This window comes from Babylonia areolata, chromosome 10, assembly GCF_041734735.1.
Source record: "Babylonia areolata isolate BAREFJ2019XMU chromosome 10, ASM4173473v1, whole genome shotgun sequence".
NCBI lineage: Eukaryota > Metazoa > Mollusca > Gastropoda > Neogastropoda > Buccinidae > Babylonia > Babylonia areolata.
In genome coordinates, this window is record NC_134885.1 from 41,521,569 (window position 1) to 41,522,026 (window position 458).

A 458-nucleotide genomic window follows, 5' to 3' on the forward strand; every position below is an offset into this window, starting at 1 on the left:
CCTCTAGGCCATTGCTCACTTCTAGGCCATTACTCCATATATATATATATATATATATATATATATATATATATATATATATATATATATATGTATACACGTACGTACGCATGGGCTTGTATGAATGGCTTTGTCAACGCGACGTGTGAATGAAACGGCTGTGTCATCATATCGCAGTTCACGCGGTCTTTCGGAACTAGAACTGGCGGGGTTGTTGTCGGCTTGTTGATTCATTCTTTCAGTGTCGTGTTCGTTCGTGCTGTCACGACTTTATTGTGACAGTTTGAGGGGGTGGGGTGGGGGTGGGGGAGAAACAAAGAGAAAACAAAGAAAAAAAGGGGGGTACATGTGTGGAAACTTCACGATCGGGTGGTGTCAGTCAAAGTACGTCACAATTATTGTTCACATACCCGTACCCGTGTTCGTCACGATTCGATGAGCCTCCAAAGCGGACACAC

At 43.4% G+C, this 458-nt stretch overlaps 1 protein-coding gene across 1 annotated transcript in view; it reads left to right on the forward strand.

Moving 5' to 3' along the window:
• The first annotated feature begins 336 nt into the window (after positions 1–336).
• Positions 337–458, forward strand: part of LOC143286365 (uncharacterized) — a 35,547-nt gene continuing 35,425 nt past the window's right edge. Inside the window, exon 1 of the mRNA XM_076593906.1 lies at positions 337–458. This exon is cut by the window's right edge and continues 339 nt beyond it. The gene's annotated coding sequence lies outside the window, so the exon portion shown is untranslated.